The 18074-nt window shown below is 33.4% G+C and overlaps 1 protein-coding gene across 1 annotated transcript in view; it reads right to left on the bottom strand.

The window, feature by feature from the left end:
• LOC129787254 (RING finger protein 17) overlaps positions 1-18074 on the bottom strand; it is a 97170-nt gene that overhangs the window by 49971 nt on the left and 29125 nt on the right. The gene's annotated exons all lie outside the window — the stretch shown is intronic.

Here is an 18074-nt window from a genome sequence, read left to right as displayed (position 1 = left end):
AGGGAATTCAAAAATTGGTGTAACGGCCATGCTGCGGAAAATTTCTTAGAATGAAGTTAGTCACATCATAAATCATATGGTTGAAGGGGGTTGAAGGGTTGTGTTTACTTTCTCACTTTACCATCTCAGTGTCAGAATTATCGCGAATAAGTAACATAAACAACATAAAACATAATTAGAAGCATATAAATGTGCAAAACAATAAAGAATATTCGAGAAATATTGCCATTTATCACGGTGCGGGAAGTGAGGGGAATGTGGGGAAGTAGTGAAAAAAAATAGCAGTTGCGGTCAACTTCGTGGCAAATTTCTCACGAAGAAAGTGTGAAAAATGAGTGAAAAATGTTTTTCCCTAATATCTTCTTCTGCGTGTTTCCGGGTGGCGAATTTGTGATGCAAGGGGCAAGAGGACTATATAAGGAGTCTAAAGGTAGTGACCCGACAGTTCCCGGTTTTATAGTTTATGAGAAAATCGACTTCCTTTTTGGGGTCGTTCAACGACCCCACCTTGGCGCTCTAAGGAAGCTCCAAGGTCTTGGCGGCCAGCAGGTTAATCTTGAATATTTTACACGGAAAAGAATGAGCAAGAATCTATCTTTCTCATTTAGAACTTAGAATGATTCAAGACGTTAGAACTTAGGTGTGATAAGTCCCTTAATTTTGCCTATGTTCGCTTTGTCTTCAATCTGATATTTTCCCGCAAAATGTTTCATTTTCACCACTTTTCTCTTTTCACCATTCTTATTCACCATCTTTCCCACCCCTCATCGGATGCGCGCCAAATTTAAACTCATATGTTTATTAGTTTCCTCAACATAATATTCCGTATGTTCAATAATTTAGAGCATTATAACAGCTGATTTCAACGATTTCAATAGAAATCCCCTAAAGTATTCTTTTCAGAACAACAGAAAATTTAGATTACAAAACATCCGTACAACATGGCTCAGAAATAGTCCACATAAAGCTCACAAAACATGTTGCTCGGTGTAATTCATATAGTAAGAAATGGACTAAATATGCAAGATTTAGTATTGTGGTGTCCACCAAAAAAACGTGATCATGGAGTTCGTGGCTATTCTTATACCAATCATCTGTGGGAGCAATTAAAAGTAAATTGTTTGGCTAAATACAACCATAAAACCCATATTCTATGAATGGAAACAACAAAAAAGAAAGAATCACAGCTAAAAGGAGGTTAAAAGGTACAAAGAGTCTCTCTATCTGGCAAAAGTGTGATTATTTCGGGGAAGTAATGTAGCACCAAGATGAGATATATACATACATATACAAATTTTATGCAATCAACGAAAAATGTTACAAATCCATAAATACCATATTAATTGTCTACAATAGCCTAAAAGCATTTTATCTGTTATATTACTTAGCAGGGCATATAGCACGTAAAATATATTCATGAAATCCATTTTATGTAATGTTTCATCATTCCTTCTCCATCGTCACCGTCTCGCCGTGATTTTTTTGTTGTTTTACACTGTTTGTTTTACAAATAAACTTCTCTGAAGAAGTGAAAGATTTGCAGGTCAGGTGAGAGATTGAACATCCAACCGTATGAGCAACATATTTTAATGCATGAGAAGAACTTCACAGGAGATGCGTAATATGCAATAAGAAGACCAAAATAAATTCATGAGACAGTCAATTGCAGTTTCGACCACACGGCACCTTTTCCTCGCGTAACACTCTATATAGTGAAAGGTTTTTTGTGATCTTCATTGCACGATACAATTCCCTTTCGATACCACCATTCAATCTACAGACAAGAAAGCACACAAAAAAAGCAGCAACACATTCAATATGCTTTTGAATGGGAAGAGACACCAAATTGAGAGAGAGAAAGATTCAACATTCCCGCTAATTAAAGCATTAAAATCACCCAGTCAATGTATATTAACATTAATCGATGCCTCTGTGGAGATAAGAGGAAAAAATCCGCGGACAGGAATGAAAATGAAAGCAAAATTAATTTTTTTTTCGAAGGAATTTCAAATGAGTTGCACTTTCAAAATAAAAAACATACAGATTCTCATCGATATGCTGCGTCGTCATGTTAATTTAATAGGGAGTTGAGAATTTTGCACATCAAAAAATCATACATATGCGTCACTTTCCAATCACAATCCATCCACTTTCATTATGGTGCCTGTCAGGTGATATGATTTTGAAAATATTTTTTTTTCTGAGGTAAGCAAATGAAGTTCTTTTAAGTGACGTAGCAACAGTTACATTATTTTAATTAACATCTTTTTTCTTAGAGAATTAATAATTGAGCAGAATAGAGTCAAAAAAGAAGCATGAAGCATAAACACAAGAAACAAATAGAGAAAACAAATGTGAGAAGCATTTGCATATGAAGCATAAGTTGGAATGCTATGAATTGCAATGATATTTCAATTTTTGCATAAATTATGATTCATAATATTTTATTAAATCTTATTTTAATATAGAATCTCAAGTTATTCTTATTAAATTTTACGATTATAACACTAAATTTTCACAAAGAACTGCAGCATATGCAGCATCATAAAGATAACTATTTAAAAAACGATTTCTGTTAACTTTTGTAAATGAAAAACTTTCGGGAAAATAATAATCAATTGAATTTGTGTCTTAAGGTGAAAATTAAGCTCTACATCGAAGACCACAACTGAATTAGTCCATTTTCAGGGAATTAAATTGTTCTTGTATAACCAATCCCATAAGTACCTCAATTATAGCAAAAGTAATGCCCCAAACTCAAAACTCAATCCCAAAGGAGGGTTAAAGGATGCACATACATAAAGACTTTGGTTGGTGTCTCCAGACACAGAATTAGCTACAATAATGGTAAAACTTTAATCCAAACCCAACTTCCCCCAGCCCCCACTACCCTCAAATTCATGCACATAATACTCCAAATTCAATGATATTTTGCATTTCCCCAAGAGACATTTTCCTTCTTCGCACATTTTCTCATCTAATTTCGCAAAGACGCACAGATGCTGAATACCAAATCTTAATCTACAATAACAACTTGATGGTCACAAGGAATTGGAAACATCCGGATGTGGGATTATAATCTAAAGGATATGGGGGGTAGGAGAGAGGCAACAACATACCAAAGAGACTTGAGAATGCCTTACACGTCGAGAAAGGTTAATAACGATAAATTAGCATGAGATAATTTGAGTATATAATCGAGAAATTGACTCTTGGGACACTATTTTTGCGCCCACCTACCATCCTCATCTTCACAACATTTTCATATCTTCTCAATATCGGCATTTCTCTCTCTAATTTCTCTTCTTGCACACAGATAAATTATTTCATACATGCATTTCACCTTGATTTTTCTCATATCTTTCACTCCCCTTTCTTCACTTTTTGTTCTTTTTTACTTTGGCAGCTTTTATTTTTTTTTTTTTTGAAAGGTCACGTGAGGGAATGTGGTGCAAAAAGGAAAAACGCGAAAAAACATTCGCCATTGTAAAGTTGCGGATTTTGCCATCAGATTAATTACTCAATTAAATTCGCTTAGTGAGATAATTTTAACAGTGAAATAGAGATTCTTTTTTTCTTCTCCTTTACAATGTATTGAAATTTGCTCTGGAGGCAAAACACTGAAAATATGAATAACAATTTAAAATTCAATATTCAACCTCAATGGAAATGCATTTCCCACAATTTCTTTTTAAGCGAAAAAGTCGTTCTTTTTTTTTACGAATGAAAAATGCCACTTTTTGCCTTTTTCTCTCTCTCTCTTCGTCATTCATTACACATCATCCTCACTTGGCAGTAAGACTTGTGAGAGTGAAATTAAATGCAGAAGAAAATATTGTTTGAAATCCAGTGAAAATCAGACTCTTTTTCTTTCAATTGTATACATAAAAATCAAAAGACACTGATTTAATTGGTCGAGAAGAAGAAACAATCTCATTGAGTTTTCAAACATTTGCACTTTAATGTTTCTAATTGATAAAAAAATGTACTGGTAAGCTGACCAAGCTTACGAGAGCTGTGTTTCTTTCAGTGTACCAATTTTGTGAGAGCAAACTAGAACGCGTATTAGTTTAAATACGCGCAAAGTCGGGAAAAGTAGAAAAGTCATACCCTAAGAAATCTTTAGAAGGCCATATCTCGAGAACGGATCCATAGATTTTCATAAATTTTTTTTTGTTTGAAAGGTCTTGAAGTCAGCTATAACATATCGAAAAATGAAAAAAATTTATGTCGCCATTTTCGAAAAATTCGAGTTCGAAATTTTCGAAAACTTTGTTTTTGACTTTAGCGCCTTTTGCGGTCATTTCTCGAAGTTGCAATGTTCTAGACATTTGTAGGGTTTCTCGAAACCTTTCATTTGCGCTTGAGTTGATCAAGATCGGACTTGTAGAACCCGAGATATGATATGCCAACTTTGGAGGGCTATATCTCGAGAACGGCGTCATAGATTTTCTTCATTTTTGGCATGAAGCTAGATAATATAGTCAGCTATAACATATCAAAAAATGAAGCAAATCGATAATGGCGTTTTCGAGATATTCATCGAAAACTAATCGAAAATTTTGTTTTTGATTTTTGGCCCTCTAGCGGTCACTTTTGAAACTTCTGATGTTCTAGAGAGTTGTAGGGTTTGTTGAGATCTTTCATTTGAGCCCGGGTTGATCGAAATCGGTCAAGCCGTTTTCGAGTTATGGTCGATTTTCGATGAAAAATTGTGGCGGCCATATTGACTAAACGGCTTGACCGATTTTCGAAAATGAGGTATCGTTGGAAAGCTCTTGATGGCCTCTACAACATATCAAAATTTCAGATTTTTAGCTATTACAGGGGCTGAGATATAGCGAAAACAAAATTTTGAGGTTATTCAAAATGGCGGACGCGGGAGTGGGGGGTAAAATTTGACGTCATAATCTGACGTCTTCCAGTCGACTTTTAAACTTTGCCGTTTACCGCAAGTCTCTATCTATTACCGTTCTCTTGTAATTTAGCAAAAGGTTCCGGACGGACGGACGGACGGCCGGCCGGCCGGCCGGCCGGAAAAAATTTTTTGGCGCATACGTTTTTTGGAATGTGGGGACCCTAATTCGTGCTCATCCCAAGTTTGAGCCCGATCTGACGACTTTCGATTTTGCTCGGTACACAAAAGCTGTGTCTGAAAGAAACACAGCTAAAATCAGAAAGTCAATCATAACGCGTCCAGTTATAAGAGTTGGTGTCCCACAACGTGTAGAAGTTTGTTTATGCGTTGTAATACTATTTGTGAACAATATTAGTAGGCAAAGTTGATTTTTTAGTGAAATTCAGCAATTTGATGCATAAAAATTGTCATATCTCTTGTTCTATAACACCTACAGAAATTTCATGACTAGTTTTGGAAAGGTCTTGAAATAAGCTATAATTTGACATATATCTCAATAATTTTCAAGGTCACCTCCAGAACACAAAATGGCGGATTTTTGTTTCACCAAAACAGTTTTTCGCATTTTTCGTCCTGAAGGAATGGTTCTAGAGGTTTCTGATGTTCTAGAAAGTTGTAGATAATTGCAAAACCTTTAATTTGATACAAAGTTGAGTCAAATCGGACAAGCGGTTCAAGAGATATGGTTCTTAGAACTTTTCAAATGCAAGAATTATTCAAATGGCCATATCTTCTAAACGGCGACATAGATTTTCTTCATTTTCGGACTGGTGACAGATATTGAGTCAGGCTACAACATATCAAAATTTAAAGGAAATCTATAACAGATGTTGGGAGATATTGCCTCTTAAAGTTAGGCAATTTTTGTTTTTGATTTTAGCGCCTCTTGCGGATGTTTTTGGAACTTGGAATGTTCTATACAGTTGTAGGGCTTCTTGAAACCTTTCATTTGATACCAAGATGATCAAAATCGGTCAAGCCGTTCTCGAGTTGTATCGAAAAAACACTTTTTGCTTAAGGCCGCCATATTTGCTAAACCGCTTGACCGATTGTCAAGTATGAATTGTTGATGAAAACGTCTCTCTGAGCTCTACAACATACTAAAATTTCAGACCTCTAGCTATAAGGGAAGTGATTGATAGTATTTCAAAATGGCGGACGGCGGCCATCTTGGATTTTGAAAATGCGAAAAAATGAAATTTTACACCCATATTTCTATAGAAAACTTCAAACCGGAAGTCTCTATCTCTTACCGTTCGAAAGTTATAAGGCAAAGTTTAGGCGACCGGCCGGCAGGCCGGCAGGCCGGCCGGCAGGCCGGCCGGATCAAAAATTTTCCACCACCATTTTCGTAATGTGGGATGTCTAAAACGTGCTCATACCAAGTTTGAACCCGATCTGAGGTGGCCGGTTTTTCCGACGATTACAATACTTGGTGTTGGCCACGAAGTGGAACACCAACTAATAAGAAAAAAAGTATCCCACACATAAATCTCATGATCAGACTCTTGTTAATGAAAATTAAGAGTGTTTCTGCACGTGATATTGTATGGTAATTGCCACGGAGGGGTTTGGAAGTGGAAACATAGAGCTATACGGAGGTAAGCAATTTGAGTTAAAATAAGAAGAAGAAAAAAATATAGAGATCATTTCCATTGCAATTTTGCCTCTAAAGTTGACATTAATGATACATAATTATGGATTTTAATATCACAAATTGCATCCATAAAATGGCAATTTCCATCTCTGCAGAAGGCACGATGTGTTAAAGCTCTCTATGGAACTGCAATAAAATATGCAGATACACACTCAACATGGAAATACACCTAATACACAAAATGAGTTCATTTCGAAAGAGGTATATAATGTAGCCCGTGCTTCTCCAAATCCAAATTGTTATTAAAGGAAAATCGCCAAATAAGTGTTCACGATTGTGTAGAAATTCCATCCAATTTTCATGTCGTTACCATCACCTTTTCCCATGGAAATTTATATATATCTATATACCAGATTGCCAGGAGCTAATTGAGTTTCACACACCACACCGCTCAATTTATTTCTAGTGTTGATCCTTTGTTAAATTGACTATAATACATACTTGAAGCAATTTAGAATTAAAATCTATTTTATTAGTTGAAGCATATGGTCTAAAATAGGAAATGTTTATGATGCATATGCTTCGCATGCATTTGTAGGGGAAATAAATTACCTACTTACAATAGGGGCGTGGTTTTTTTGAGAAATAACTTCCTATTAAATTCCTATTAAATTTATTAATTAAAAAGCATATTTTTTTTTTACTTTTTGCTTTTCTTGAATGTGGCTTTTCTGCTTTGACTCTTTTTTAAAAATGTCCTGAAATTTTGAATAGTCTCCTTTCAAAGGATGTTTCAAAGAAATATTCAGGAAAAATTTATAATAGATAATTAAAATTATTAATTAAATAAATTTTTTTTTTCTTCAAGGCCAACGAATTACTAATTAAGACATCAAGTTTAGAGTTCAATTCAATGGAGATGAACGTGTGTGCATAATGACGCCACTCTCAAACTTATCACAATGATTAGTACTGCAGTTAAAAGGAGCATCAAATAGTTGTTATCACAGCACTTCCAAAACATTCACCAATTGGTGTGTAAATAAGGTAAGTGCCAGATGCAGATAATCATCATAAGCACGTAACACGTTAGCTACTACTGAATATTGTAATTTCCGTGAGAATTGCTCTAACTAAACTACCAAATAATAGAATATTGTGCAATAACGTGATAGTTTGAATATTTCAATTTTATATTTATATTATCTACATTCTATGCATTAGACGTCTAAAATATCTTTAAAATTAACACGCTCAACAGGTTATATATTTCCACATGAGCATTACACTTTGTTGCATCCCCAACAAATAACTTGCAATCTTCCGCGTCTTTTCACTCGAACAAATAACATACATCAACTTTTCACTCGCACATTCCATTCCTCACCAGTCACTTCGACGTGCGCCATATGTGAAAATTGATTTTACTTTAAACTTTTTCCAACCCCAAGATTTTTACCCCATTAGTTACAAAAATTGTATCGAGAAACGTATTGTGGTGGCAAGGCGGGAGAATACCACAGATGTAGAGCAAGTTGCAAAATCCCCCCATCATCTTCTTCCATTCTCTCAACGCTTCATGAAAAAGCAAAAAAAAAAAGGAATCACATAAAATGTACAACCCTCGATATATAAATCAACATTGTACGGTGAACTTTCTTAAAGCGATGTATTTCCTGTGCAATCACCAACATTTTTGGCATTCTTACCAACTTAACATACCACGGAGGTAGCCACCCAATAAATCATTGAAAAATCGCTTCAGGAGGACGCTCTAACAACAAAGTTAATTTCGTATGCTTCTGAAATACATATCCCATTTAATTTATTACACCTTCACCCTCTCACGATTTTTTGGGTGATTGCAAGAAAATTGTCTCTCACTTTGCGCATTACACCGCCAAGATGAAAGAAAAAAATTCCACCCGGAAAGAGGATCAAGGCTAAAAGTAAATTTATTGCGATTTATGGTTGAAAAGAGTGCAAATGTCTTATTGAGCAATTAAAAATACATTTACTATCAAATTTGGGGTATAGGATTTTTGTACACCTTACTTTTTTTTCCCTCTTATACTCCAAATTATAAACATCACATGCCAGAAGCACCATGGTACTCAATTAGGAAAGTGATTGACTTAACAGGCAAGGTTAATTGATGTTAGAGAAACCCCGCATGGCATCCATTAGATTGATCTACGACTTTATACCTCCCACAATTTTTATGTGCTCACACAAAATAACTTCAAAAAAGGCAAAACCTTTCGCAAATGATATACTTTCCTCTTTTGTCCCAGAAAGGTAAATCCCCATACACACTGTGCTCTAAATGTAAAAGGGAAAGAAGAAAAAAGTTCTGCAAATAGTGCCCATATGGAGCACTTTAATTTTTCCTTGTCCAACGTATCTTGTAATATGCCTCAATCAAGGATTTTTGGTTGGTCGTGGCATGAAACACACACCATATGATCCCCTCCCATCTGATAAATCTTTGCAAAGCATTCGTAAAAAAAATTTACCTAAAATTAAGATCAACCTTGGGGTGGTACTCAAACTCCTACTGCAGGTCCCGCAAAGACAAAAAACCGCAAATTTATCTTTACATTAAATTATAAATTAAGATAAATTACCCACAAATATTGCACAATGAATAAAGTATTATACATAAATTTCCCATTTATTGCATTACTTTTGTTTATATTGCTTTTGGGGACGAAGATGAAAAAAAATACCGTTCCGGTACGAAAAATCCATCAAGTAAACAAAAATTACCTACACTAAAAACTACCTTGTAGAGCAATAAGAAATAATTTTATTTTCACTCTTTATATTGACCTTCTTTTTATTCAATGAAATTATATATAAATAAAAAAAAAGAAAATGTCGATGTAAAAGAAAAAGTCAAATACACCGATTAATAAATAAAAATTGCAAGAGATATTGCGGATAAGTGAGAGGAAATATAATCATGTTAAAAGTCGCAAATTTCTCCATTTCAAGTGATATTCACACACACATAAGGCTCTAAATGATTATTTCCTATAATAAGAGAGCAAATAAAATTAACAGATAATTGAATGTAATTATAAAATTATATCTTCTCAACCAATGTTATTTAACGATTATGTACCTCTTGTAGTGTACACATATAGTTATCTAGTACTTTGATTCCTCTGTGAGTAGAGTTGAATATTCAATAGATTGTAGTTTTAAAATTTTACTACAAAATTGAAGGAAATTATTTGGAAATTACTGAATAGTTACTTAGAATTAGTTAAAATACGGTTACCCAACAAACAAAATAGGTTCTATAGTATTCTCACTGAATACTTCAAGTAAAATTTATAAAACCATGAATTTCCTAGAGAACGCTTGTAGATAGCTCATATAAGTCTCTCAGACCATTATGAGCCAATCTGGCGCACTAATAAGGGCCTACAAGAGTTCTCTAGGTTTATCCTATAACAGTCTTATAACTATCTACAGTAAATATTATAAGAAAATGAAATACTTATTAGTGCCGTCTTGTAATACACTATGAGAAACTTATAGCACTGCTTATAGGAACGTTATAAAACTTACGAAAAAATTCGTAAAAATTTTAAAAAAGATTTTTAATTATTATTTTTTTTCCAATTTTCTATTTTCTATATTATTTTAATTTTTTTTTATACATATTTCGTATTTATATATTAAATTATTTTGTTATTATATTATATGATTAATTCATTGGTATGTATAATTGATGAACATATGTCTTGGATAACTTCCTCTGCATTCCGGGAACATATCTGAAAGAGTTGAGAATACACACATATCTTGCCAGGCAAATGTGTGAATTTCGTATTTAACAAAACTCCTTAGAATTTATTTCTACCGAAGTATACGGGATATTTGGTACACTTTTATACTCGTAGAACATTATAGGAACTCTTTAGAACCTTCTGAGAATTGAATTCTTATAACGATCTAGTTAGCTCCTCAAAAATGCTCTCTATTAAAATTTCGCATCTCCCTTGAGAAAGTATTGTACGTACGCGACAAATTTACTTTTTCATGTGAAAAATTGCCTTTCTCAGCTACCATACTTTTGCATGGTAGAGGCGATATGTCAATGCTAATTAAATACGAGAAAAAATATTTTCTTTTTTTTTCTTTGAAAAATCAACTAGATGATGTATTGTTGCGCATATGTATTAGATCGATTAGATCTCAAAAAATAATTTATATTTAGCAATGAAAATATAACTTTAATAATAATTTTTCATTAAGGGAGAAAGAGGTTTCATAAAAATCCTATAAGCAGTTCTATAAAATTCTTATTGCATGCTATAAGCATTCTTTTAAGTATATTTATCTTATAACACCCCATTATGAAACATATTTTATTGTAGATTATTGGTTCTATATGGATAGGCTGTAGGCTTTTATAAGAAGACATTATTGGAATTATTTTCCTGAGAACAAAAGACTCATATCGAAGTCCTATAGAGAACTACAATCATGGCTTATAAGAGCAAAATTCTAGTAGAACATATAGCCTATTTAATCCCTTTATAAGACAAAAAGTTCTGTGTTACACCATTATAACACCTTTTTAGAACTTTTAGTCTTTTAAGCCAAATGAAATGTTTGTTGGGTAGTCAGTAATATAGAGTAGGGTTAGCCAGTTAGAGCAAGACTAATCATCAGTTAGGTAAAGTTAGATTAGTCAGTTATTTAGCATAGGGAAAGTCAGTAAGTTAGAGTAGAACTAGTCAGTAAATTAGAATTAGGTTAGTCAGTTAGTTAGAATCAGTAATCAAGATAAATAATTTTCCTAGACCAGCTTCTATCGCTACTCTAGGTTTCGGATTTTGCAGAAAATCCTACTCTAGTTTTAACTTTAGTAGTTATAGACAAATACAAAAAACCTGACATTGGAGTCAGAACTGCTAAAGATTCTATTCCGATTTTGGCTAATATCAAAACTTAGATTAAAAAATCTACATCTAAAGTTCTCTTAGCTCAAAGAAAGTCCTGTAAATATCTGAGAATTGAAGAAAACGAAGAAAACATAGAGTACCATTTTTTTTTACAGAAATCTGTTTTGGTTATGAGACCTAAATATGATAACTTTTTAGACCTCTCAAATATTTTAATCAAACCTGAAAAACTGACGCTTTTGTGTCTAACTTACAAGTTTTTTGAGATATCGACTTGAAACCAGAAAATTGAATTTTTCAATTAACCTTTTTTTTTGCTTCTCCTTTTACTTGATCTACAAAACGAAGGTATTATCACGATAGCAACTCTGTATCAAATAAAACCACAAATGACCAAGTTATTGAAATTCGATATTTAGTATTACATTCACGTGCATATAGTACCTACTATTCCTACCGATTGCAAAATAGCCAATTTGAAACAATTGGAGCATTCTTTGGGTACACACAGAGTGCTTATACCCAGACCGAGCTCATTGGTAAATATTGTAATACAAGAAGGGATTGTAATACTCATGCATATGCTATTGTGATGACCAAAATTTCCATATGAGTATTTTCCCTCGAATACATCAATATATTGCATTTTAAATGGAAGTAACAGATTATTCAAAGTGCAAATGAGAAACCACAAGTATACTGATTAGGAGCTTTAATCAGTATCTTCCCCCATCATACACAGGTGGATTGAATTCATCTTTGTAATTTCCAATGAGATGAATTCATTGCGGTATAGGGTATACATTAATAAATAAAATGATTGAGCACATCGAATTTCACTTTCAATCGCTTCCACATCAAAATTGTTGGGTGTAATAGCCATTTCCTCGCAGACTATTATATTTTCTTATACTACACTAAACATTTCCGAGTTCAAGGTACCCACTCTTCATGAACTCGTCAATTTTCTTCCTTTCTCTCCCTCCTTGCCATTTCTCGCAAGTCTCTTTTCTCTCTGTGCAGCAAAAGTCTATTTCCATCAACATAATTTCACCTTCACATCTTCTCTTATGTATGGGCAATTTAAATACACCTTCTTGTGTATATTCTTCGGTTAAATGGAAATTATAGTGATTAAAATGAGAGTGAGAAAGGGGATTTGCACTGTTAAATCAATTGGATCACACACACAATCACCAACAATCGCCCCGTATTAAATTTCTTCATTCCAAACATTCAAACCAAAAGACCAATGGTTTCGAGAAATAAATACAAAATCAAGTAGAAAAAAAAGAAAAATATATCTCAAGAGAAAGAAGTTTCTCAAAACTTGAAATGAAAGTCTTTTGATCGTAAAAAAGGTATTTAGAAAATATGTATTTAAAAATTTAAAATCTTGCAAGGAAAATCACGAGTTTATATATTTATTTTTACCTTCATTCTTTTTCTCCTTGTTCAGAGCTTAAAGAATGTACAGTATGAGTACATATTGTAGGTATAGATAAAAAGCTGTTTGTGATACAATTTGATATACACGGTTTATCTAGCCGGCAGTGGTGAGAGAGAACAAACCTCTAATATCTCTTTGATGTTTTCGGAATTGATTTAACCGCATGTGCCGGCGTGTTTGCATCTCAAGCTGACCGATGCAGAAGTTTTGTTGCTATGTATTTTATAGTTTAATTCCCATTCAATTAAAAAAGTGCCTCAAACAACATGTTCTTTTTACCAAAGTACGCAAACCCACACACACACACACACACACACCAAAAGAGTTGATGATTCTTTTCGCGGGAATATAGCTTTGAACCTCAGGGCGATACAAAGTTTTTTTTTGTACTATTATTTTTCCATCCCCCTTTGTAGAAAAGTGTATGTATATGTATATTGAAACTGACAAATTAATTAACAGATTTTTGACATTTGCAAACCCATAGAGAATCACAAATATTCACTAGAAAATGTGAGTAAAAGGTTGATAATTTTTTTCGAATAGAACTGAAATTGAATTATATTATCCTATTGATTTTCTTTAAAAGAAATTTTCATTCAAAAATAATTTTTAACAGCAAATAATGAATTTTCAGCCTTTTTCCTTAGCTACAAGTCAAAAGGGAATGTTTATGAAGTCTGCGATAGACGCAACAACTTAAATAATTACAAAAAATGAAAAAAGGATGAAAATCATTCATGGATTAAAAAATAAACTTTTGAACCCTTTGAAAAAATAATTTATCAACCCCTACATTTTCCCATAAGACCAGGCAGTGTATCAAATCAACCGGAAGCAATCAGCCAGAGAAATTCCTATTTTTTTTTCAAACACACCAGCTTCCAATGGGATAATTGGAAATTTTTCACAGAGATATTTTAAATGTATTTGGTTTTTTTCTGCATACACATCCCCATCAGCTAAATAGAAAATTTCTTTCTCACCCCAAAAATGATTTTACGTGCAAAAAAAATGAGAGAAATGAAAAAACAGAAGTTTTCGCGGAATCGTTTTGTATACTTGAGATTAGCTTTTGAGTGGATTTATTTGATTTTGACTGAGAATTTTTAATTCTTAAATATAATTTTAAGAATCTTTTAAGTTTTCTAGCATATGAACTATGGGACTATAGTTCAAGCATAAAACAGTCAAAAATAAAGATGAAAATGCTTTCGAGGAAAATCAAAGTCAAATGCTTCTTCCGGGAAAATCTAAGGTCTTTTCACCAAAGTCCCTATTTTTCCGGGAAAATCTAAGGTCTTTTCACCAAAGTCCCTATCTTCTCGTTTGGCCTCTAGAACATTCAACGTGTATGCCAAAAGCCGCCTTTTGTTTGAACGATTCAATAAATTTTCATGGAATTCCCCACATTCAATGAATTTATAATACACCACCCAAGTTCTCATTGAGTGAGAGCTACGACAAAAAAAATCTGTGTTAGCGAATAAATTAACCGATTGGGGAGGAAAAAAAAGTGTGTGGACGATACAATTTTTATGTGAAATAATTTTCATCTGCAAGTGAATGGTCACTTAAAAGGAAAAATCTGCACACTCAATTTGAGTTCATTTGAAATCAAACGATTTTTTTCCCGCACACACTCTTTTTGCCACTTTTTATCACAAAGCTGCAAATTCCAATTTCAAAATGAATACCCCCATCCAATATAAACCCTCTCCCCACACCCTCAAAACCGTACCCATTTGGTTTTGCTGCTTGAGAGAAAATTATGCAAAGCAGTTTGTCGACAGAAGTGTCCTAAAATATTCAAGAGCGTAGCATTACTCTCATCCCCCACCTCGGATTGAGGGGATTGTGTGTCCAATCGCTTATGAGAAATTTTTAATTATAATTCAAAATCAAATTTAACGATCAACCGTGGTGCAAGGCAAGAAAAAACGTTGCAGCAAAATGCATTAGTTAGGAGGAGAGATAAACTTAGGAAAATTCCTCTACCATTTTATTGCACCAGTTTTATGTTTTTTACCCTGGGTGATGATTTATCACCGATAATGTGTATTGTCGTTTCTTCTGCTGCAACACACGGTTAGTGTAGTGTAGAAAATTGTGAAATTTGTTTGCAATTCAGAGGCACATAATATATTGTTCTTTTGCCACAAAATTATGCATTCAGAGACAACTTATTGCTTGCAAGACGATGGAGAAAATGCGATCAGAGTGCAGAGGAGGGTTTCGCGAATAAGAGACTTCGTTTTGTTACCTGACAAATCAATTTTTTCCTTATTTCATTTTACTTCAACCATGCACGCAAAACACATTAACAAAATGACAAATTAGCACTTATGCCATTGTTTTCCTAATGCAAAAAATGCACAAAAGACTTGGTAAAAGATAGTTCAGTAGATTCAATTTTATTGAATCTTTTGCTACACTAACATGTGATGGATTAAGATATTTTCAACTAATAGTCTTCCCAAAATATATCGCTTATAAAATCATTCTGTGTAGTTACTGGTCCGAAAATAATTTATGCTTCACATTCTAAAAGAATTTAAATCCGTTCAATGAGAAAATTCAAAATGATTACTTAATTATTTCAACGCAACAGCTTCTATATTTTTGCATAATTATTAAAATTACGATGTTTTGATTTTTTAATTGAGATATTTTTACATCAAGACAAGAAAAAGTCAAATAAAAAATAATTAAATCAAAATTGACTCAAAAATATGAGATTTTTCGATTTCTGACATTGATAAACGTCAAAATTCTTGACATTTTCCGATTTTTGACACGAGCAGACGTCAAACTACAAACAAAAATAAATAAATTTCAGTAAAGCGTCTTCTGTTGTAAATTTTCATGCGATGGTGAAGAAAATAAAATTATAACCTGTTGTAAATATTGAGAGACATTTTGGATTAAAATTTAAATGAATTAACTCATAAATTTTCCCAAATCACTGAAGCATCTTAATTTTGCAAAATATTTTACAGCTCTGCTTTTTTTTTCGTAAACCTACCAGAAAAAGCTTTGCATCCACGTTTATTGTGCAATTTCACTGTGGATTTTTGGCAATTTTCTCAGTTTGCCTGTCATTTTGGACAGAGGGAATCGTGAAATTGAGGATTTGCTCCAATAAAATGATGGATTGTTGAATTTAAGACATAAATGATTTCAAAAGGCTATTAAAAATCTTTCGTTGAGCCACAGAAAAAAAGCTCACTTTTCACTATTGTCCAATCACATTGCAAATTAGCATTCTTTCGCGATGTGTCTTTCACTGCGCGAAGAGTTTTTCTTTTTTTTTTCTCCTATGTCTTTCTTACAAAACCACACCGTGATTACATTCATGGATAATCAGTGAGCATTTTCCAGGAAATTCCACCCATTGCTGTGAGACATGGTGTTGGACAAGAGTTGATAAAAGACACTACAGGATTTCTTTGTTGCAATGTGTCCATTCCATGGGTAATTTGAAAGCCTCCTTTATTAATTACCCATTAATTGGTATTCGCTTTGCGTTAATTGTTTTGTGAGAGTACACACCGGCGGGTATTGTGAGAAATACTCAACAGATGCTATAAATTAAGCATTAGAGGAGAGGTTGACACTCATGTGGCGGCGCATTATATGCTTTGCGCGCCTACCTGTTACAAGAGACAAGCATCTCTTTGGTGTGTCATACAAAAGCTTCACATGTGAAGCTCTCTTTTACCTCCAGGGGAATCAACTTTATAGTTTGTCTCTTTACACGGTAGCTGGGAAGAAAAGGACTTTTTTTTTCTTTGCTCTTCTCAACATCTAAATCACAAAACTGGGCGGAAAATCGTGCTTTACATAATGGCATAATTTGCATATGTAATTTGTAGTTAAATGAAAAATTAACGGCTTGTTTCAACACCACAATTTTCCCGCACACCGATCAATGAGCAATAATTGAAATTATTATTAGCACCAAAGTCAATCGAGAAATGTGCCTTTTAGTACACAATAGCTAATAAATTGCTCTCTCACTTTCCTGGAGAGTCAATTATGTATACCTACATATAAAAGAAAAACTTCTTTTTGCACGTGGAACAATTCAGCAAAAAAAAAATGCGTTCTATTCTTTAGCTCAATACCTATCAATTGTTCAATTAAATCGATATGCATGATTTTTCAATCAAGCAGCTGCGAATGGAATAATATACACAACAAATAATTGCACGCATTTTAAAGCAATAAACCACAATTTAATTCGGTCATTTGGCATTTTAATGCTCTTGACTCAATTATTGGGCTAAGGTTTTATCTTCCGACTTTCTTACATATATAGACAATCGTTTAAAGAAAAAGAATGGAATGTAAAGATAAAAGGATACCATTGAAAGTAAGAGTATTTTGCAGAATGCTCGACGTTTAATAAAAAGCTTTATTAGAAAAATAAGAAATATTGTAATGAAAATTGAAAAATAGAGACTAATGATGGGAAAATCAAGAAAATTTTTTCAGAAATAAACAGCTCCTTTTATAAATTGTATATGCAGGATTTCCTATGTGGGAAAAACATCTCAAAGATTACAGAAACGTATCAAAATTCTATTGATTACATTATCTCTCGACCAAAAGCAGAACACTTTAAAACATCCAAAGAAAAACCTTTTGCACATTCTCTCGCGCTCCGAAATAAAATGAAATACTTGGTATGCCACGATTGTGGTATACCAACTAATAGACAATAAGGTGCTGTCAAATAACAACGAAGGATTTTTTTTTCACTTTTTCCGCTCCACCCACGCGGAATTCATCTACAAATTGTTTTGAATATAAAAATCATTCCTTTTGGGTCGGTGTGAAAAACTATCTGGAATTCACTTCTCTTCCCATTCTTTTATACCCCCCTATCTATCTATTTAAACATTTTCGTCTCAAAGACATGCACCACGGAGTGAATTATTGTTTTCTACATCTATGGCATTATAACAAACGAATGCTTTTAATTTAATTTTTCTCTTACTCTATACTCTAACGGTCACACAATAATTGTCTTGATGCAAAAGTCAAGGTTTTCATTTGGATTTTCAATTCATATACAACATCAATGGGGGAAGTTTACGAAATTTTTCCTCATTTTAATATTCTACTTCACACGCAGAAAACCACATGTACATTCCCTCCCTTCACTCTCACAAACAAACAAGG

This window comes from Lutzomyia longipalpis, chromosome 1 (assembly GCF_024334085.1).
Source record: "Lutzomyia longipalpis isolate SR_M1_2022 chromosome 1, ASM2433408v1".
Classification (NCBI taxonomy): domain Eukaryota; kingdom Metazoa; phylum Arthropoda; class Insecta; order Diptera; family Psychodidae; genus Lutzomyia; species Lutzomyia longipalpis.
The sequence above is the reverse complement of the archived record's forward strand: the minus strand, read 5'-3'. Positions and strand labels throughout refer to the sequence as shown.